At 39.2% G+C, this 22,625-nt stretch overlaps 1 pseudogene; it reads left to right on the forward strand.

The window, feature by feature from the left end:
• The first annotated feature begins 9,006 nt into the window (after positions 1-9,006).
• LOC131402430 (olfactory receptor 1L4-like) lies at positions 9,007-10,030 on the forward strand (annotated as a pseudogene).
• Positions 10,031-22,625: the final 12,595 nt, after the last annotated feature.

Raw genomic sequence — 22,625 nt, forward strand, 5'->3', positions numbered from 1 at the left:
AAGAAGTTTCAAGAGACAGACACCAGAGATGAGGGTATGAATGTATTTCCCTCAATGGCAGAATAATCTCCTTTCAGCCAAGCAATCTCCAGGAGATGCCCCAACAGCAGAACTTCACATGGAAGAGGCTGATTAGCTGGTTAGGCTGGAACCCAGTGCAGGACTTATAACTACAAACACTGCTGAGCTTGACAGAGCCAATGCATCCCTGAATAGAAGAAGTGCTCTGAGAGCAGTTTATTCTGGACGTATGAAGAATTCCAAATGCGTACCACAAAAGAAATTCTTAGCAGTGTAGCCAGAGGCTAAGTTCATCTGAGCCAGGGCCCTACTGATCTGCATCATATGTACCCTGGGCTTGCTGCACAGAAACAGGAATAACCAGGGCTTCATAGACTCAGGAAGTTCAAAAGATGATGGTAAAGTCAGCCAGGCCCCCGTGGGCATAAAGACACTGGGGACATGGTTCCAAGCCTCTTTTACCATGTCAGCCATCTTGATTACCCATAGAATGACTTAGAGTCTTCAGATTCCCCTCATGGAACCCATCCACCTCCAGGCTCTGCCCTAACCCATCACACCTGCCCCTTGTTAGGGAAGTAGTATAGCTGCTGCTGTAACTCAGAGGCAGCCTGGGAGTCAGGAACCAGATAAGGAACCACACAACCAGAATCCCATTCCAGCCTCACCCTGACTGTGACCTTGGCAAATCAGAGGAACACTCTGCCTCACTTATGAAGTAGGAGAAAGGACCTCCACACACGTCCCTCTAGAAGCCGCTGTATGACTTAGACCTAAAGACAGAGGTAGTGCTTATAAACTGAAGCAGCATACACAACAGAGAAGACTGCATCAGGTGGCAGAATAAATTTTTTGCATTGCCTATGTAACAATAAAATCATCTCTAGCTACTAAAAATAAGATATCTTTCAATAGAAAAATGGATTATCTACGGTATATCCAGACAATGGTATATTACACAGCACTAAAAAGAAATGAGCTATCAAGCCAAGAAAACACATGCAGAAAACTTACATGCATATTACTAAATGAAAGAATTCATCTGAAAAGCTACATGCTGTATGATTGCAACTATAAGATATTCTAGAAAAGAAAAAAATATGGAGACAGTAAAATATCAGTGGTTGCCAGGTGGTTGGGGGAGGAATGAATAGGCAGAGCACAGAGGACTTTGGGACCAGTGAAACTACTCTCTGTAACACCATAGTAAAGTCATTTTATGTTTGTCAAAACCCATAAAAGGTACAACACCAAAAGTGAACCCTAATGTAAACTATGGACTTTGGGTGATGATGTGTCAATGTAGGTTCATCGATTATAACAAACATACCCACTCTAGTGGGATAGATATGTGATAGTGATAATGGGGGAGGCTACGTGTGTATGGGGGTAGCAGGCATATTGGAACTCTCTATACTTTTTGATCAATTTTGTTGAGAACCTATAACTGCTCTAAAAAATAAAGTCTATTTAAACAGAAAAAATAGAAAAAAACTACCTATAATTGTGATTGCCATGCCATTTATAGATAAGAACAATGCGAGTGAGTGAAGCTAAATATCTTGCCCGAATTCACTCATTTAGTAATTGGTGGAACAGGGATTCAAAAACAAGTAGCCTAGGGGCCGGCCCCATGGCTTAGCGGTTAAGTGCGCACACTCTGCTGCTGGCGGCCCGGGTTCGGATCCTGGGCGCGCACCGACGTACCGCTTCTCCGGCCGTGCTCAGGCCGTGTCCCACATACAGCAACTAGAAGGATGTGCAACTACGACATACAACTATCCACGGGGGCTTTGGGGAAAAAAAAAAAGGAGGAGCATTAGCAATAGATGTTAGTTCAGAGCCGGTCTTCCTCAGCAAAAAGAGGAGGATTAACATGGATGTTAGCTCAGGGATGATCTTCCTCACAAAAAAAAAAAAAAAACAGGTAGCCTGGCTTAAGAAATTGAAGCAATAAAATGTGTAACAAAGGCAAACCAAAAAATACGAGACTCAGAAAAGTTAAGTATTACAAACACTCCCACAGATTGTAAGAGGCAGAGCTATCACATGAATCTATTCAGTGTGGCTCCATAATCTATACTTTAATCCCTTCCCCATAACCCTACACCTGCATCTAGATACAGTCATACATACAGACTCAGAACCTCAGAAATATCAGAGGCCATCACCTCTCCTTCCAGGTAGGCACACATAAGCCTACACACACACATGCACAGGAGCACATGCATGTACAGAGAACACACATATGTGTGTGAACACACACATGTACATAGTTCACATGCAAGTGCGTGAGCACACCTCCACCTCAGCTGCTGAATGGCCCTAATTCCCTTCCTGGGTATAAAAGGCTACACCTCTGGAGCCCAGGTTCCCAGCAGGCTCCTGAACACAGAGCTCAGAGGACATCAGTAATGTTCTCCTCTCCACAGGGCCAATTCCCCTGGGGTTCTGAATTTCGGGGAAGAGAGACACTTGGTCTCGCTTTCTCTCCTCAACTCCCACTGTAGGTAGAGAGAAGGACGAGCACATTTCCCACGCTAGATCTAGACTTCAAGTGGCATCCTTTCTCGGAGATTCAGAGCTGATCATAAGCCCCTGGAAGGCCCCCATGCCTGATGAGGACCCTCAATCTCCTCTGTCAAGACCACAGGTAGGCAGGCTGAGGCATCTTTGGGAACAGAGATCGTGGAGTCAACATTTTCACGTGATTTTCCTCCCTTTTCCTGATCGTATCTTCTTCTCTCCTCCATCTCAAAAGCCAGGAAACAAGCAAGGAAGAAAGTTAGGATAAAGCAGGGATTAAGGGCACGCATTCTGAAGCTGAACTTAACCACCATTGAGCTGTGTGGCCTTAGACAAGTCACTTCCATTCCCGGTACCTCAATTTCATTATCTCTAAAACAGGGTGCTGTAAGGACTAAGTGACTTAATGTATGTGAAGTTCTTAGGGCAGTGTCTGGCACATGTCAGCACTATGTAATTTCCAGCTGTTATAGTACAGGGTTGAGAACAAACATGGGAAGGGGTGCAATGAGGTGAGTGTCTCCAACAGGAGACATCTGAGTGAGGCATTGCCAGCTCAGCAGAGGAACACAAGAGATTGGTTTTCAGCAAAAGTCCCGCTTTATCTCTGGTCAATCATATGGATACCAAAGGTATGTTGAGACAGGGGAAAGACAATTATTCACAAAAAGAATTCCAATAAGTATATTTTAAATGTCCACTTGCCTTGGAATCTGGAATTTAATAGCCGGGAAGGGCTAGGTAAAGCTTTAATCTGATATAGGAGTGAAAACTAGGCAGAGAGGAGAGAGCAGAAAAGAGAAGGACTCAGCCTGAGAACTCTCTGTGGAGTCCCTAATGAGGACACACCTGTTCCACGAGGCTATTTACCTGTTTGTCTTACTGCTGGAAATGGGAAGAGGGTAGAGAGAGAGAAGCTAGGATTCCAAAAATCTGGACCCAAGAGAGATTCTAAGGTCAGTTACTGATGCTGCAAAAACAGAGAGCTGTGTTTTCTCAGAATCTGACAGAGTTAGGTCAAAAGTACCTTATAACCCTTCCTTCTGAAGGCAAGAAAGAGAGGAGAAGATGTGGCTTTTGAAATGAGAGGCAGTAATAGGAGTAGGAAGTAAGGAAACGGAAAGGATCACAATGTGTGGGGGCAAAGGATAGAGTAGAAGGAGTGGGTCAGCAAGGAGGTTTAATGGACTTGGCAGTAAGAAGACTTCTGTTTGCAGGGGACATACCACCTTAGTTTTTGACTCATGTGTATAATCCGGGAAGAGGTGTGTTTGACTAGTTTAAAACACAAAATTTGAAATCAGACCAACCTGGGTTTGAGTCTTAGATATACCACTTGCCACCTGAATGACTATCTGAACCTCAGTCTCTTTATCTACAAAGGGGGCTAATAATACCACTAACATTACAGTGCTTTTGTCGGGATTATATGAGATAAGGTCTAAACACAGAACCTGTCAAATAAATGTTAGCTGAATGTTTTTCTAGTTTAGTCGCTTCCCAACTGTCCTTGCTCATTCAGGGGAGCTGCTGCATGGATGATGGATAGCTTTCATATACCACTGTATTACCCATCTAGCATTTTAATATCCTGTTTAGGAAGTGCATTCTGTGCTCCAAGTTTTTACTCCCAACGTTCATCTGGGCTGGTGGCTAGAGAAGGAACTTGAAGAAGTGGTGAGGAAGCAAAGAAGAGAAAACCAACCCGAGATGATAAATGTCCACAAATGGAAAATTCCAATGGAGAAAGTGGAGAGGTATAGAAATTGTCTATATTTCCTGTCGATCAAGGAAAGGAATAAATACCTTTTAAGGTAGGACAATGTGATTTAAAAGGCTTGCAAAGGCTCCCAGTTGTTACTGGCCTTCCCAAACAGTAACTGATAACAAGCGCCATCATTAATATGTTGTTTCTCTAGCTTGTTAGATGAGCAATAACGCTAACCACTTCAAGAAAGCCTTACCAAACCCTTTCACTCTACTGTCAATTTTTTTGCGAGTAACACAAAATGTTTTATGACTAATTACAACAACCTTCACCTACGTAGTGGTATAACACGTAAAAACGTGTTTGCAAACATCATCTTATTTAAATAATAGGAAGTTCATGAAATCGTGTATGTAATTCATAATAAACTTATGAAGGCACATAATCCAAGGGATTTATTATAATTGTGCTTTAAAAGAAATGACAAGTGCTTCCATTTTTACTCTTAAATTGACTGTGAATCAAAACCCCATGCTTCCTCTTAATTATCAAAAAGTATTGATAAAGCATCATTCTACCTCCTCCTTGTGTCGGTCATGCAAAACCAACAGCCATGGGAAAGAGAGGCTAAACATTTGGGTAGGAGGCACAGGCACTCTGTTTCTGAATTCTAGTTCTCTCCTTTACTAATATTGCATTTTATCATCAAAATTTCAGGAAAAGCAAGGTATGTAATGATCTGGAATCAGATAACAGGTGTGTACCTCCTCCAACTGTGCTCTGGGGGCAATGAACAGGTATTGCAAGAAAGTGGAATTGACTTTCACCTATGAGACTGCTCAACCAACTGCAGTCAAAATCATTTCATTCTTTTCAGGTATCTCTGAAAATTATTCAGGGAGAGCCAAATGGGCAGAATTCTCTGATCATTATCTATGTAGATTAAGTCTGCAAACATTCCAGGCTCTGCAATGCCTCTTTTTTTGTTTTTTACAGCTTTACTGAGGTATAATTGATATACAAAATACTACTCATATTTAACGCATATAATTTTATGTGGTGATGGAATTATACATACATGCATATGTCACTTGTCATTTGAGTCTCCAAATGCAGGAGTAGGCAGAGAAGAAAGTAGAACCACCCCCACACCTTATTAATGGGTATACTGAGGTGAAATCACTTGCCTAAGACATGAGGGAATATACAATGCCATCAGATTCAGCTCAGTGGGAAAGCAGCTGATCATTGCCCCTAGAAATATCACATAGATCTTGGGAAATGCAGGTTCAAGCTCAAAGAGGATCACCTAGCCCTTCACCACCAGAGAAAACAAAGTCGCAGGAGGGATGCTGAAAGACACAATGTAGGAAATGGGGAAAGAGTCCAGATAGTCAAATGAATACATTGCCCAGGGGTGGGATGAAGCATAGTTGGCTCAGATTGGGAGTATCTATTAAAATTTTCAAGTCCATAAACTCCAACTCAGCATCCCATACCTCAGAATGTATTCTATACCACAGACACTCTATCATGAGTATATATATATATATATATACACACACACACACACACACACACACACGAGTCCCCCCTTATCTGTGACGCATATGTTCCAAGACCCTCTGTGGATGCCTGAAACTGAGGATAGTACCGAACCCGATGTATAATGTTTTTTTGTGCACATACATACCTATGATAAAGTTTAATTTATAAATTAGCACAGTAAGAGAGTCCTTGGTTACCTGAACACAAGCACTGCACTACCAGGGAAGTGGATTTGATAACTGAGAGGGCTACTAAGTAACTAATAGGCGGGTAGAGTATACGTCCTGGACAGGCTGGACAAAGAGATGATTCACGTCCAAGGCAGGATGAAGCCAGCTAGTGGGAGATTTCATCACACTATTCCTAATGGCGTACAACTTAAAACTTACGAGTTGTTGATTTCCGGAATTTTCCATTTAATATTTTTGGATTGTGGTTGACCATGGGTAACAAACTGTGGAAAGCAAAACCACGGTTGAAAGAGGGGAAACTACACAAATATATCCATTGTAACACTCTCTGTGAGGGAGATTAAGGATTATGGATAGTATAACCCCAATCCTGAATATATGTGTATAGATCTAGGCAGAGAAAAATAATTTTAAAATATGCACATAACTCTAGTCCTCTGAGAAGTGGAATTATAAAGAACTTTCACCTTTTTAAGTATAAAATTAACACAAAGAAACATGTATCCACTAGTTTGAAAAGCACACAATATAATATAAAGTTAAATATGGAAGGAACTCCTCACTCCATCCCTCCAATCTCACTTCAGAAGGCAACAACACACACATAAGCACTCACACCAAACAAGCACAAATATAAAGGACATATTCTCTTTACAAAAATGGGGTTATTCTACATGCGCTGTTCGGCAACTTGCTTTTGTCACCTAACAAAATATCACAGACAATAGTGTCACAGTGATAACACAGCTTAGCAATGAAAAGGTTCCACTCTGCCATCAGATTCCTGAATTCAAATCTGAGCTCTGCCACTTACTAACTGTGCTTAGTTACTTAACTTTGCTAAATTCTATCTTTTTATCTGTAAAATAGTGATAATAATAGTGCCTACGCCTTAGAATTTGGAGGTGAGAAAATGACAAAATACACGCAAAGCACTTAGCTCAGTGTGTGGCGTATATTGAGTGCTAATAAATGTTGGTTATCATTAGCCATCTTACTTTAGAGACTGCATCATACTGAGTCATGAGAATGCACTATAAATTGTTTTAATAATTCACCTATTTGTGGATATTTAGGTTGTTTCCTCTGTGGGTTGTTTTGTTTCTTTGTGTTGTCGTGTTTGGTATTAGAAGCAATGCAACAACAAAAAATGTGTGTATATATCTTTGTACTACATGTATATGACTATTTTTAAAGGATGGACTTCTGTAAGTGGAATTATTGGATAAAAAGATGTCGATTTTCAATTCTAATAGGGACTACCAAAAGGCCTACACTGACTACACTCTCACTACCACTGTATGTGAGGGTCCTTTTCCTTTTGGATAATGTCAAAAAAATTTAATTGACAGCCTCTTGCGTGGAAATTGTATTTCAGTATAATTTATATTTTCTGATACCATGAGGTTGAACACCTTATAAGTTTTCTTAGGTAACTGTGGTGCAGATATTGTCTTTGAGTCAACAGTTTATATTTTAGCTTTGCTTATGGTCTCTTTTGGTGTTATTTTCACATTTTTGAACAGTATTTTGACATCCTTACCTCTACATTTTATTTCTTTCTTGGAATTACATCTCCATATTCAGATCATAAAAATATGCTCCTTGATTTTTGGCTAGTAGTTATTGCCTGGTTTAAACTTTTTACTTTTGCATTGTTCATTCAAATGAGTTTTATTTCTATGTGTGGGTTGGATGGAAATGTAGCCTTATTTTTTCCAAATGTTCAGCCAATTGTCATTAATATCACTTATTTAAAAGTCCATAATTTCTCCATTGCTGTGAAATAAATCTTTATTATATATTAAGTTCCATATAGATCAAGATCTGTATACATGCATCAATACACATGCACAGAATTCTCTATGCTGGTCATGGATTTGTTTTTCTCTGTGTGTACCATTATCTTATTGTTTCTCATTATTATGTGCTGTGATTGTGGGTTAGAAAAAATCTGTCCTTATTCTAATTTTTTTCAAAATTATTCTGTCTTTCCTTACCATTCCCTCCTCTAGATGAATTTTAGAATTATCTTCTCAAGTCTCATTAAAACTTTCCTTTGAGTGTTATTATAGGAGCATTGAATTTTATTAATTTGAGAGAAGTTGATTTTTTCCTGCTTTATTGACATATAATTAACATTGCCCAATACTCCTGGAATATTTTAATGTTTAGAATGAGGAATTCATAGTTTCTTAATCCAAAAATTAATATATTTAAAGGCTTAATCTCAGTAACATAGGGTATTCCTGGTAATATTCCTATTTTGAGTGGCATCTCTGAACCAAAAACTTATAATTTAAGTGTCCAGATCATGTTAGCCAAACAGAAATGCTCAAATAAACATTAAGCATGTTTTGCTTAAGGAAGTCTCATCTGAATTCTGTGAGTACCAAAGAACATTGATTAAATCATTGATCACTTTTGTTCTATCCCCACCACCAGAACAACTATCTCTGCACCTGTAAGTAGGAGAGGACCTCATTCATTGGGACCCCTTGTATGAAAGCATCCCGATTCAATGTGAGACTCAGCAGCCTCTTCCCCTGAAAGAAGAAAAAAAAAGGAGACTAAGGATTTTTTCAAGAAACAACGGAAGAAGAATCTTTAGAAAGTGAATTGAGAAGAACTCAGACAAATTAGGCCACATACAAGTTCCCAAGAACATGTGGGAAATGTTTAGTTTCTCATTCAGGAAGGAGCTTGGAACTTTTTAACTTTCCCCTTATTGGATATTACTCCCTGTTTCTCCGTACAGTCATACACCATGTAACGATTTTCAGTTAACAACATGCCGCATATACGAAGATGGTCCCATAAGATTAGTACATAAGCCTAGGTGTGTAGTAGACTATGTTATCTAGTTTTGAGGAAGTACACTCTATGATGTTTACATGAAAATGAAATCGCCCAACGACATATTTCTCAGAATATATCCCCATCATTAAGAGATACACGACTGTTATTATTTGAAGTAAATATTCTTAATCTAACAAATAGCAAGACTTTTTTCATAGGCTGGAGATTAGACAAGAAGCTATCTTGATGAAATTGTCCTTCACATTTCTACCACTGCTTCTCCAAACCCTATCCAGGAAGTCAGAGACATGGAGATAAAGAACTACAGCAGCAGCACCTCAGGCTTTATCCTCCTGGGTATCTCCTCCAACCCTCACCTACAGAAACCGCTCTTTGCATCTTCCTCATCATGTACCTGGCTTCTATGGTGGGGAATGTTCTCATCAACCTAACCATCCGCTCTGACTCCTGGCTCCATACGCTTATGTACTTCTTTCTCAGGAAGCTGTCCTTCATGGATATCTGCTTCACAACAGACATTGTGCCCAAGATGCGGGTGAATTTACTATCAGAGACAAAGTCTATCTCTTATGTGGGCTGCCTGATCCAGATGTACTTCTTCATGGCCTTTGGGAACACTGACAACTACCTGCTGCCTTCTATGGCCATAAACTCTCTGGTAGCCATCTGCAACCTATTTCATTATGATGTGATTATGATCCCACGGCATTGCCTCCTCACGTTGCTGGGTTCTTGCACCATCTCCCACCTGCACTCCACGTGTCATGTGCTACTCATGTCCCACCTGTCTTTCTGTGCCTCCCATGTCATTAAGCACTTTTTTTTCGATACTCAGCCAGTGCTAAAGCTATCTTTCTCTGAGACTTCCTCCAACCAGATTGTTTTATGATCAAGACCCTGGCTGTGATTGTCACACCCTTCTTGTACATCCTCTTCTCCTACCTGAGAATCATCATTACTGTGCTCAGAATCCCGTCTGCAGCCGAAGTGGAAGGCCTTCTCCACCTGTGGCTCCCACCTCACTGTAGTGGTCTTGTTCTATGGGAGTGTTATCTATGATTATTTTAGACCCCTGTCCATGTACTCAGTGGTGAAGGACCAGGTTGCCACACTTATGTACACAGTAGTGACACCCACGCTGAACACTTTCATCTACAGCCTGAGGAATAAAGATATGAAGATGGGTATGAGAAAATTAAGGTTCAGAATTCACTAATATAAAAAATAACAAGACAATATGTCACAATTGAGAGATGACCTAAAAGATGATCAGGTTACCTTCCTTCCTACTCATTTTCACATGGCACCCAAAGAGGTTATGAGAGGTAGTATTGAATACAAGTAAGAGCATTGACCTGGAAGTTGGAATACTTGGTTTCTATCAACGACTTTGACCAAATATATGTTCACAACCAAGCCAGGTACTGCTAGGAATCCTGATTTCTAGAAAACAGTTTCTGCTACCCATACAGTGGAATAAAGCTATTTCCAAATGACTCTTCTATAAACTTGACATAGGCTAGTAGTCAAGGAATTATAAAGTCCTACTAGTTTTTAAAATAAGGTATTACTTGGATTTCAAGGGAAATGGGGAAGACTCTTTGAGGAATGACCTAAGATTGTCCTTAAGGATGGACTGATTTTGACAGACAAAAGTTCAGTAGACAAGGAAATTGGCAGAGCATTTCAAAAAGTGGAAACTATCACCGAGTAGGTGCCTTGATAAGCTCAAAGGTGGATTTGGAAGCAATTAACTATTTTTCCAAGTTGTTTCTTTTCCTTTTGTATGTTAAGGAGATGTAACCACAAGCCATCCTGAAACTGACCAAGCCTCACCACAAGACCTATGCCCATGATCTTTGCCTTATTTTTAACGTAAAGATCTCTCCAGGAGGAGCTTAGGCCTTTTTATGTGGAAGCATGTTCTCCAACTGAGCCTGTGCAAGAGAATACCCACCGTTCCCTTTTGAATATTCATTCCACAACCAAATAAATGTTCCTGCTTCCCTTTGTTTGGGGACGCCATGACTTTGGAAATGATTCCTCATGGCCTCCTATTTGCTGCAAAAACACTTTACTTTGTGAGACAACTTCCACTGGTGTAGAGTCTTATTTAACTCACCAGGATATGAGCCCACTTGGTTCAGTAACAAAAACCCCAAGCAGGTAGATGCAATAAACATTGGAATGTGTTTGAGGAAAAGTGAAAAGCCATGTGAGGCTTGTTCAATTTGAGAGCAGGGAGAATAAGGCTGGAAAGATAGAAAAATCTACAAAGCAGAATAACACCCCCACCAATGCCAAATTGTCATCACAATGTGAATTCTTAATACTCGACTCCTTTTCCCTTTCCTCTTAATTCTTCCTTTCTTCACATGACCACAATCCTCACGGAAATGCCCTTTATATCCTAGAAAAAGCAATGTGTATAAGACAGGATAAGCTAGGTTATGCTGTGGAACAAACATTCTTAAAATCTTTAGGCATTAAATCAAAATGTTTATTTCTTATTCACACTACATGTCCACCATAGAAAAGTATAAGGGTGCAGCTCTTTTTAAATACTGGAGGACCAAAGCTGATGGAGCAGTCACCATTGTAGACAATAATCACTCTGTCAGAGGCTGAGAAAGACTCTTGAAGATTTTCCCAAGGCAACTAACTACTCTGGTCCAGAAGTGACACATCACTTCAGACCACAATTGCTTGCCCGCAACTAAGCTCTTGACCTCACTAAACAAGAGAGAGCCAAGAGGGATAATTCAATGTTGGATCTGTAAAATGGAGAGCCAGAAGTATTTGGTGAATGGCATTAATGACTACTACACAACTCTAATAACACACAAATACATAGGTGTGATTTTGGGGCTTAATCGATCCTTCTCTGATCATATTATTAGCAATAACAATACTAATATAAAATACATAATGTCTCAGGAATTCTTTTACCTCAATTATTCATCAAATTTTTACAACCATCAGCTTTTATGGATCATAAACTTATTGATGGCAGGACTGTGAGTGCACACAAGTCCTTTGGCCTTAATGATTTAGAAGAGATATATAGCAGCCTAACAGAACACAGGAACATTAGATTCCAGCATCAAGGTCCCTGACATTGCTGTCACTATGCCCTCTTCCAATAATCAGGAAGCAACCAGCAATCCAGGAAACAAACTCCATTTGCAATAGCCTTCATATTTCTACAGGCACACCTCGCTTTCACCACTATCCCCCACCAATCTGTCAGCTTTGGGGATGCAGGCATAGAAGATCTGGACACTTTGCACTTCCTTTATTGATGAGCCATAGTTTTTTTATGTTTAACCAAGTACAATATATCACTTTAGATTGTGAAGAATGCCTGGCATATATTAAATAAATAAATTCATTAATGACACCTTCCAGTAACTTATAGAGCTAATTAAGTCATTTGATTCCAGAAAACCTAACATATTTTTTTATTTCTGACCTCATTTTGCCATCAGCCACACATTCCTTTTTCTCAACCCATGGTCACTAAGAAATAAAGATCTTTTATGTATAAGCCTACAGATATTCTAAAAAGTTCAAACTAAAGGCAATTCTAGATAATAAGTGACCATGAGACGGCACACTGGTGTGAAAGAGTTGCCAATATGGCCCTCAGGTTAGTCCTAACCTTCTCAGTCAGAGCTAGAGTGTTGTCTCTGTCAGAATATGAGGCAATTCCCACAAGACATCCTGCCATCCTTCAGAAGGAGTGAACTGATGTGGGTGGGTAGTATCTGCGGACTTTAATAAAAGTTTTACTATCCCCAAAAGGGAGCCCAGTAGTTAACTTGGGAAATTGCTAATAAACATTGGTAGGAATAAGATAAATTCCTTCTGAAAGTAGATATAATCTGAGGAAAGATGTAGCAGAACTTCTGAATACCTTGCCACATTGGATGAAATACTCTCAATGGCCCTTGGGAGTAGTCCAGATAACTCCTTGACAGCCTCTCCTCCCACTATATAGATACTTGGGAACAGGTTGAATACAATAGAGGAATAATACTACAGGCATGTCCCCTAACGAGAATATTGTAAGAGAGATGCATTACGGCAAGCCCATTACATATACATAAATATAGGAGATTTTAATCAATACTAAACTAAAAAATATTTAGTTCCTTGAACATATTTTGCCTATTTAAAAAAATGAGTGATATAAACAAGGAAGGGTATGAAACATCAAAGCTGAGGAGGACCTAGGAGATACTACTGAGTATCCGACATTGGCAAGTCTGATAGAGGAGGTATTGCCAAAGGGACTGAAAAAGAGTAGTCATATAATCCTAGAATAGAAGTTTCAAGACGCAGACATCAGAGACAAAGATATGTATGTATTTCCCCCTACAGCAGAAGAATCTCCGTTCAACCAAGCAAAGTCCAGGAGATGCCCCATCAGCAGAACTTCACACGGAAGAGGCTTGATTAGCTGGTCAGCCTGGAACCCAGTTCAGGATTTGCAACTACAAACACTACTAAGCTTGACCAGAGCCAATGCATCCCTGGACAGGAGAAGTGCTCTGAGAGCGGCTTTTTCTGGATGTATCAGGAATTGCAGAGGCATATCATAAAGGAATTCTTAGCAGTGTAGCCAGAAACTAAGTTCATCCTAGCCAGCACCCTAATGATCTGCATCATATGTAACCCTAGGCTTGCTGCACAGAAAAAGGAATAATCAGGGCTTCATGGAGTGGAAAAGTTCAGAAGATGAAGGTGAAGTCAGCCAGATTCCCTCGGCATAAAGACTCTGGGGATGTGTCCCAAGCATCTTTCACTGTGGTCAGCTTTCAGATTCCCAGCAGAATGCCTTAGGGTTTTTAGATTCCCCTCATGCAATTAATCTACCCCCAGGCCATGACCTAACCCACCACATCTGCCCCTGGTTGGGGAGGTGGTATAGATGCTACTGTAACTCAGAGGCAGCCTGGGAGTCAGGAACCAGATAAGGAACCATAATACCAGGATCCCATTCCAGCCCCACCCTAACCATGACATTTGAAAGTCAGAAGACCACTCAACCTAACATGTGAGGTGGGACAAAGGGCCCCCACAGGGGTCCCTCACAGAGCCACTGTAAATCTCAGACCCTGAGACAGAGGCAGTGCTTGTCATGGGCTAGAGGTAAAGGAGGAAGGAATAGATGGAGCACAGAGGAGTTTTAGAGCAGTGAAACTATTCTCTGTGATACTACGATGCTGTCATTATACATTTGTCAAAAGCCATAAAAGGTACAACACCAAGAGTGAACCCTAAGGTAAACTATGGGCTTTGGGTGATGATGTGTCAATGTAGGTCATCAATCATAACAAATGTACGACTCTCGTGGGGGATGTTGATAATGGGGGAGGCTATTTTCATATGGGGTAGGAGGTATATTGGAACTCTTCATAGTTTTTGATCAATTTTGCTGTGAACCTATAACTTCTATAAAAAATAAAGTCTATTTAAACAGAAAACAATATCTATCTAAAATCATGACTGCTGTGCCATTTATAGATGAGAACAATGTAGATTAGTGAAGCTAAATATCTTGCCCAATTCACTGATTTAGTCATTGGTGCAATGGAGATTCAAAAAAAAAGTAGTCTAGCTTAAGAAATTAAAGCAGTAAAATGGTTAAGGAAGGCAACAAAAAAATATATGAAACTCAGAAAAGTTGAGGATTGCAGCAGCTCCCACAGCTTGTAAGAGGCAGAGCCAGCATCTGAATCTATTCAGTCTGGCTCCAAAGCCTGTACCTTAATTTCCTCCCAATAATTCAACAACTCCACCCAGATACAGTTATACATGCAGACACAGAACTTCGGAGCTGTCAGAGGCCATCACCTCTCCTTCCGGGTAGGCATAAATAATCCTACACACAGACATGCACGGGAGCACATGCACGTATAAAGAACACACATATATGCATGCACACACATATGTGCATAGTTCACATGCACATGCATGAACACACTGCCACCCTTGCTGCATGGCCTTAATTCCCTTCCCAGGTAAAAGAGGCTATATCTCTGGAGCTGAGGTTCCCTTGAGGCTCCTGAACACAGAACTCAGAGGGTATCAGTAATATTCTCCTCTCCCGGGAAGACTGCACGGCCAATTCTCCGGGGCTCTTAATTGCAGAGAAACTCTGGGCCTCTCTTTCTATTATCAACTCCCACTGTAGGTAGATAGAAGGACCAGCACACATCTGAAGCTAGATCTACACCTCAAGAGGTCTCCTTCCTCGGGGATTCAGAGCAGATCATAACCTCCTGGCAGGCCCCCAGGCCTGATCAGGACCCTCAGTCTCCTCTGTGAAGCCCACAGGTAGGCAGGCTGAGGCATCTTTGGGAACAGAGGCTGTGGAGTCAACATCTTCATGTGATCTCCCTCCCTTTTCCTGATCCTTTCTTCTTCTCTGCTCCAATACAAAGCCAGGAAACAATTGAACAAGCAAGTTAGGATAATGCAGGGGACAACAGCACACATTCTGAAGCTGGACTCCACCACCATCGAGCTGTGCGGTCTTAGGCAAGTCACCACAATTCCCTGTACCTCACTTTTATTATCTGTAAAATGGAGTGCTATAAGGACTAAGTGACTTAATATACGCAAAGTTCTTAGCTCAGTATCTGGCATGTATCAGCACTATGTAACTGCTATCTATTATAGTACCAGGATTGAGAACACACACGAGAAGGGGCTGCAATGAAATGGGTGTCTCCAATAGGAGACATACGGGTGAGGCATTATCAGCTCAGCAGAGAAACACAAGAGATTAGTTTTCAACAAAAATCCTTCTTTAAGCACCTCTGGTTAATCAGATGGAGACCAAAGGTAAGTTGAGACAGATGGAAGACAATTATTCACAAAAAGAATTCCAGTGGGCATGTTTTAAATGTCCTCTTGCCTTGGAATCTAAAATTTAACAACTGGGAAGGGCAAGGTAAGCTCTAATCTGATATAGGAGTGAAAACTAGACGAAAGGAGAGATTTCAGAGAGCTGAAAAAGGACCTGGCCTCTAAAGGCCCTGCAGAAGCACTCACAGGACAGACCTGTTCAAGGAGGCTGTATACCTGTTTGTCTTACTGCTGGAAGTGGGAAGAGGGTAGACAGGGAGAAGCTAGGATTCCAAAAATCTGGAGCCAGGTGAGATTCTAAGGTCAGTTATTGATGCTACAAAAGCAGAGAGCTACTGTTTTCTCACAATATAACAGAACTGAGGTCCAAAGTACCTTAAATCCTTTCCCTCTGAAGGCGAGGATGAAAGGACAGCGTATGGTTTTGTGGAACGGGAAGCAGAAATGGGAGTAGTTCAGAAGGAAACTGAAAGGATCCCAATGTGTAGAAGCCAAGGATGGAGTCCAATAATGGGTCAGCCAGGAGGCTTAAGGCACTTGGCACTAAGACACCTTCTGTTGGCGGAAGACAAGCCAGCTTAGATCTTGACCACATGTGTATAGTTCAGGAAGAGGTAAGCTAGAGAAGTTTAAAACACACAACTTGAAATCAGATATACCTGAGTTTGCATCTTAGATATACCACTTACAAGCTGAATAACTCTCTGAACCTCAGCCTCTTTATCTGTAAATGGGGATAATAATGTTACTAACATCATAGTGCTATTGTCAGGATTAAATGCAACAAGTGTTAAGCACAGAACCTGTCCAATAAATGTTAGCTGAATGTTTTTCCAGTTTAGTCACTTCCCAACCGTCCTTGCTCATTCAGGTGAATAGGTACATGGATGATGGACAGCTTTCCTCCAGTGTATTACCTACCCAGCATTTTTATATCCTGTTTAGGAAGTGCATTGTCTGCTCCAAGTTTTACTTCCAGGGTTCATGTTGGCTCGTGGCTAGGAGAAGGGCCTTGGACAAGTCATGAAGAAGAAAGGAAGGGAAAACCAACCCGAGATGACAAATGTCCACAAAGTGGAAAATTCCAATGGAGAAAGTGGAGAAGTATAGAAATAGTCTCGATTTCCTGTCTGTCAAGGAAGAGAGTAAATATCTTTTAAGGTGGGATAGTGTAATCTAAAAGCCTTGGAAAGGCTCCAAGTTCCTGCTGATCCTTCCCAATCACTAATTGACGACAAGCTGGACATTAACATGTCATTGCTCTAGCTTATTGTCTGAGCAATAACGGTAATCATCTGCAGAAAGCTTCACAAAACTCTTTCACTCAACTGTCATTTTTTTTCACCAGTAACACAAAATGCTTCATTACTAATCATAATAACTTCCTTTCATAGTGCTATATCATGTAAAAATATGTGTGCATACATCATCTTATTTAAGTAATAAGAGGATGGTCAAGTAGTGTACATAATTCATAAACTTAAGACGGCACAAAATCCAATCAAGTTATTATGATAGTATTTTGAAAGAAATGAAAACTGCTTCCATTTTTACTCAAATTGACTGTGAATCAAAACCCTATGCTTCTTCTAAATCACCAAAAGGCCTTGATAAAACATTATTCTACCTCCTCCTTGTGTGGGTCATGCAAAACCAACAGCAATGGGAAAGAGAGGCTAAACATTTGGGAAACAGGAACAGGTACTCCATTTATGAATTCTAGTTCTCTCATTTACCAACATTGCATTTTCAAATCAAAATCTCAGGATAAGGGCCCAGCACCATGGCCGAGTGGTTCAAGTTCCACACGCTCTGCTTCAGCTGCCCAGGTTCACAGGTTTGGATCCTGGGCGTGGACCTAGTCCACTCACCAGCCATTCTGTAGCGGTGTCCCACATGTAAAATAGAGGGAGATTGGCACAGATGTTAGCTCAGGGCTCATCTTACTCCAGCAAAAAAAAAAAAAATCTCAGGATGAGCAAGATATGTAATTATCTGGTATCAGGTGACAGGTGTGTACTTCCCCCAACTGTGCTTTGGGGGCAACGAACAGGTATTGCAAGAAAGTGGAATTGACTTTCACCTATGAGCCTGCTCAACCAACTGCAGTCAAAATCATTTCATTCTTTTAAGATCTACCTTTGAAAATTATTCAGGGACAGCCAGATGGGCAGAGTCCTCTGATCATTATCTATGTAGATTAAGTCTGAAAACATCCCAGGCTCTGCAATGCTTCTTTTTTTATTGTTTATTATATAGCTTTATTGAGGAATAAGTAATATACAAAAAACTACACATATTTAATGCATACATTTGATGTAGGGATGGAATCATGGGAATATGCACATGTCAACTGTCATTTGAGTCTCCAAATGCAGGAGTAGGCAGAGAAGAAAGTAGAACCACTTCATCTTATTGATGGGGATGCTGAGGTGAAATGACTTGTCCAAGGCATGAGAAAATATACAATGTCATCAGCTTCAGCTACAGAGGAAGACGGTCAAGCACTGCCCCTGAGAAATATCACATAGATCTGAGGAATTCTGGGTTCAAGCCCAGAGAGGATTGCATACTCCTTCTCCACCAGGGAAAACAAAGTCCCAGGAATGAGGTTGAAAGACACAGTGAAGGAAATGTGGAAAGAGTCCAGAAAGTCAAATGAATATATTGCCCATGAGTGGGATGAAGGGTAGCTGGCTCAGACTGGGAGCATCTATTAAAATTTTCAATGCTCATAAACTCCACTCAGCATTCCATATGTCAGAGTGTATTCTATACCATAGAATCTCTCTCATGATTGCTATATATTATATACTTATATGTATATACTTATATATATTATATATGTTATATACTTCTATGTATATACTTACATATATATACACACACACACACGTGTGTGTGTGTGTGTGTGTGTGTGTGTGTGTGTACATACACTAGTCCTCCCTTATCCACAGCAGATACATTCCAAGACCCCCAGTGGATGCCTACAACCATGGATAGTACCGAACCCTATACATATTATGTTTTTTCCTATCCATACATAAATATGATAAAGTTTAATAAATTAGGCACAGTAAGAGATTAATAGCAATAACTAATAATAATATTTATATTATTATTATAACAATTATAACAATATACTGTAATAAAAGTTATGTGAACATAGTCTATCTCTCTCACAAAATATCTTATTTTACTGTACTCATCCTTCTTCTTGTGATGATGTGAGACGATACAATGTCTACATGATGAGATGAATTGAGGTCGATGACGCAGATATCATGACTTAGTTCTAGGCTACTATTGACCTTCTGATGACACATCAGAAGGAGGATCATCCAGCCACCACAATGCCAATGGTTAGATGTCAGGAGCAGACGAAGCTGATGGTTACTTGAACACGAACACTGAGATACCATGGCAGTTGATCCGATAACAAAGAGGGCTACAAAGTGACTAACGGGCAGGTAGTGTATGCAGCATGGATACACTGGACAAGGGATGATTCACCTCCCGGGCAGGATGGAGTGAATCAGTGCGAGATTTCATCATGCTACTCAGATAGCCATGCAATTTAAAACTTATGAATTGTTTATTTCTCGAATTTTCCATTTAATATTTTTGGATTGTGGTTGTCATGGATAACTGAAACCGTGGAAAGTGAAATCCCAGATAACAGGGGACTACTATACAAAAATATCCATTGTTACACTGTCTGGGGGGGGAGAAAAAGCATTATGGATAGTATGACCCTATTCCTGATTATAATATGTTTATATATCTATGCAGAGAAAAATAACTTTAAAATATGCATACAACTCTAGTTCTCTGGGAAGTTGAATTATAAGGAACTTTCACTTTTTTAATTAGAAAATACAAAGAAACATGTGTCCCTAGTTTGAAAAGCAAACAATATAATATAAAGTTAAGTACGGAAGGGACTCCTCACTCCATCCCTCCAATCTCACTTCAGAAGGCAATGATACACACATAAACACACACACCAAACAAGCACAAATATAAAGGACATATTTTCTTTACAAAAAATGGGATTATTCTATATGCATTGTTCTGCAGCTTATTTTTATCACTTAAAAAATACCGTAGACAGTAATGTCACAGAAATAAAATAGCTTAGCAATGAATAGCTTCTGCTCTGCCATGAGATTTGAAGTCAAATCCCAGCTCGGCCACTTACTAACTGTGGATACCGGTAAATTCGTTAATTTTGCTAAATACTTCTTTTAATCTGCATAATAGGGATAATAATAGTGCCTATGTCTTAGGATTTGGAGAAAATAAATGATAAAAGACATTCAAAGCGCTGAGCTCAGTGTGTGATATATATTGAGTGCTAATAAATGTTAGCTAACATTAGCCATCTTATTTCTTTAGAGACTGCATGATACTGACTCATGAGAATGCACTACAAATTGTTTTAATAATTCACTTATTTGTGGATATTTAGGTTGTTTGCTCTGTGGGTTGTTTTGTTTGTTTTTGTTGTTTTGTTTGGTAGTAGAAGCAATGCTACAATGATAATGTGTGTACACATCTTTGTGCTATGCATATACGACTATTTTTAAAGGATAGATTTCTATAAGTGGAATTATTGGATAAGGAGATGTAGATTTTCAATTCTGACAGACTACCAAAAGCCCTACACTGACTACCCTCTCACTACCAGTGTATGTGAGGATCTTTTCCTTTCAGTTATTGTCAAAAAATTTACTTGACAATCTCATGGGTGAAAATTTTATTTCAGTCTAACTTATGTTTTCTGATTACCAATGAGGTTGAACATTGCCAATGAGGTTTTCTTTGGTAAATAATTTTCCAAACATTTTGGATGTTTTCTTTGAGCCAGTAATTTATATTTTAGCTTTGCTTATGGTCTATTTTGGTTTCATTTTCACATTTTTGAGTACATTATTTTGTCATTCTTGCCTCTATGTTTTATTTCTTTCTTGGAATAGTATCTCCATCTTCAAATCATAAAAATATGCACCTCTATTGTTGGCTAATATTTATTTCATAGTTTGGATTTTTTACTTTTAGATTCTTCATTCAAATGGGTTTTATTTCTGTATGTGGCTTGGATAGAAATCTAGTCTTATTTTTTCCAAATGTTGAGCCAATTATCATAAATATCACTTATTTATAGTCCATCCTTTCTCCATTTTTATGAAATGAATCTTTATTATATATTAAGTGCCATATAGATCAAGATCTATATACATGTATCAATACAAGCATACTTGTATTGATGAATTCTGTATATCTTGTATACAGAATTCCTTATTCTGGTCCTTGGATTTGTTTTTCTCTGTGTATACCACTATCTTATTATTTGTCATTAATTAATGACAAATGTCATTAATGTTTGCTTTAATTGTGGATTAGATAAGTTCTCTGACATTATTTTAATTTTTTCAAAATTATCATGTCATTTCTTGGTCATTTATTCCTCTAGATGAACTTTAGGATGACCTTCTCAAGTCCTATTAAAAATTGCCTTGGATTCTTATTATAAGTGCAGTGATTTTTTTTTTAATTTTTATTGAGGTCACATTGGCTTATAACATTATGTAAATTTCAGGTGTACATCATATTTTGGCTTCTGTATAGACCGCATCCTGTTCACCACCAAAAATCTAGTTTCCATCTGTCACCATACATCTGTGGCCCTTTATCCTTTTCATCCTCTCCACAAAACTTCCCCTCTGGTAACAAACAATCTGTTCTCCTTATCTAGACATTTGTTGTTTATCTTCCACATATGAGTGAAATCACATGGTATTTGTCTTTCTCTGTGCAACTTATTTCGCTAAGCATAATACTCTCATGTTGTAACAAATGGCACCATTTCATCTTTTTTTGATGGCTGAGTAGTATTCCATTGCATATACGTACATATATGTATATATATACCTCATCCTTTATCCATTCATTCGTTAATGGGCACTTAGGTTGCTTCCAAGTCTTGGCTATTGTGAATATTACTCCAATGAACATAGGGCTGCATATATCTTTTCAAATAATTTTTTTTATATTTTTTGGATAAATGTTCAGAAGTGGAATAACTGGATCATATGGTATTTCTATTTTTAATATTTTGAGAAATCTCCATACTGTTTTCCATAAGGGCTGCATCAATTTACATTCCCACCAGCAGTGTATAAGGGTTTCTTTTTCCAGACATCCTCTCCAACACTTCTTAGATTTCTTATTTTTAATAATAGCCATTCCCACAGGTGTGAGGTAATATCTCATTGTAGTTTTGATCTGCATTCACCTAATAATTAGTGATGTTCAATATCTTTTCATGTGCCTGCTGGCCATCTGTATATCTTCTTTGGAAAAATGTCTCTTCATATCCTCTGCCCATTTTTGATCAGGTTATTCATTTTCTTGTTGTTGAGTTGTATGAGTTCTTTATATATTTTGGAAATTAACTGGTTATCAGATATACGATTTACAAATATTTTCTCCCAATTGGTGGGTTGTCTTTTCATTTTGTTGATGGTTTCCTTTGCTGTGCAGAAGCTTTTTAGTTTGATGTAGTCTCATTTGTTTATTTTTTCTTTTATTTCCCTTGCCTGAGGAGACATGATATTCAAAAAGACACTGCTATGACCAAAGTCAAAGAGTATACCATCTATGTTTTCTTCTAGGAGTTTTATGGTTTTAGGTCTTACATTCAAGTCTTTAATGCATTTTCAGTTAATTTTTGCATGTGGTGTAAGATAATGGTCTACTTTCATTCTTTTGTATGTGGCTGTCCAGTTTTCCCAAAACCATTTATTGAAGACACTTTCTTTTCTTCATTGTATGTTCTTGGATCATTTGTTGAAAATTAGCTACTCATAGATGTGTAGTTTTTGTTTTTGTTTTTGAGGAAGATTAGCCCTTAGCTAACATCTGTTGCCAAT

The sequence above is a fragment of the Diceros bicornis genome, unplaced genomic scaffold, assembly GCF_020826845.1.
Source record: "Diceros bicornis minor isolate mBicDic1 unplaced genomic scaffold, mDicBic1.mat.cur scaffold_1028_ctg1, whole genome shotgun sequence".
In the NCBI taxonomy this organism is placed as follows: Eukaryota; Metazoa; Chordata; class Mammalia; order Perissodactyla; family Rhinocerotidae; genus Diceros; species Diceros bicornis.